The following is a 1,631-nucleotide window of genomic DNA, read 5'->3' on the forward strand; positions in this document are numbered from 1 at the left end:
AAATATTTATTTGGGTAAATATTTTTTAAATTATTTATTTCGATAATTATTATAATTAATTTATTTATTTAAATAAAAAATCTTAACAATAAATGTTTAAATAAAATTTAAACAATTACATATTAAAAAATAAAATATTCTTCAGACTTCTTTCAATCCCCAAAAACGCATTAAATAAAGCGTATCCCACAATAACTTTGAAAGTCAATGATCCAAACTAGTAGCATTGCCCGAAAAACATATTCTTTATCTCGTGTCTGAATTTGCTTTGAAAATTTGGATGGAATATTCTTTCCAGTTTTGGATTGACATGAACACCAACAAACCAGGTAGCGATACATAAGTCATTAAGTTGCCCCACAGCGCATGTTTAAATTAAAGACCGGACGTCAAACCCCTTGACCTCATCATCACATGATTGGGATTTAGACCTAGCTAGGATTAGATTATTATCATCCTCTAATGATCAAGGATTGGATTACCTTTTTATTATATGTCATCTATCTTCTTCTTCTCGTAGTAGATAAGATGTACATATAATGAACGTTCAACAATCATGCATTAAGATTTGTCTTCTCATTATTGTAACGGGTATGGATAACAAGGACTGGAAAAATCCAGTTGAACTTGAATTTTGTAAAATAAGCTTAGATGTATCCAATAAAGCACATGATTTCTTAACTAACTAATCATATATCTCAGTCATATCATCTATTAATAAAATCTATTATTCTATATATTATAGGAAGCATTTCGGGTATTTTAAGTATACCCTGTTCTTTTTTAGAAATTTGAAATGCTATGGTTTAGAGTCATTCAGATTTAATATAAAAAAGTTATCAGTTTAAATATAGGGGAATATGCATTATGTGGATATACTGATATACACAAAAGGAGTTGCATGGAAGAGTTGTAACGGCACCGTGATGTAGTAGGTTTTGGTAGAGGTAAGCATTCCATTGTGATCCTTTGTCTGATAGATTGACATAATGTGCATGTGTGGCTTTAAAGGGATGAGCCAGCCAATAACATTATCTATTGAGAATGCATTTTGCTGGCCCATACAAAGAGAAAAGAACTCAAAGTATTCTTAAGATAGTCTATAATGGGCATAAGGTATATATTATTAATTATTATATCATAGTAAAAATTTACAAATATAATATAAGAATAAAATTATTTTGCGAATTAAGTTGAGATCAATAAAATATATTATTAGTTTGAGAATATTTTTTTAAAAGAGTTGTTTAATTGATCAACTAAAGTTGTTAGTTTATACCAATGTTGTCAAAACCGGACCGGACCGGACCGGTCGGTTCGACCGAAAAATTAATAATCTGGACAATTTGATTAGACGTTTAGATCGTATACGCAATTAAACCGTTAAAAATCGGCCGGTTCGTCACAAACCAACCAAAATCGGTCAGTTCAATACAAATCGGTGAACCGGCCGGGTCCTACGGTGCTCCCACCATTCTGTAGGTCCTTAGGTGAATATTGGATAATATGAAAAAATGCATGCAAGATGGTTCAAACTCATGCCATCTAACAAGAGAGTTGCATTATATGCAACCAGGCTGTCCGTTCTTTAATTAGTTACTATTTTAATTATTTTATATTTATATTTATAT

Source organism: Arachis ipaensis, chromosome B03 (assembly GCF_000816755.2).
Source record: "Arachis ipaensis cultivar K30076 chromosome B03, Araip1.1, whole genome shotgun sequence".
Lineage (NCBI taxonomy): Eukaryota > Viridiplantae > Streptophyta > Magnoliopsida > Fabales > Fabaceae > Arachis > Arachis ipaensis.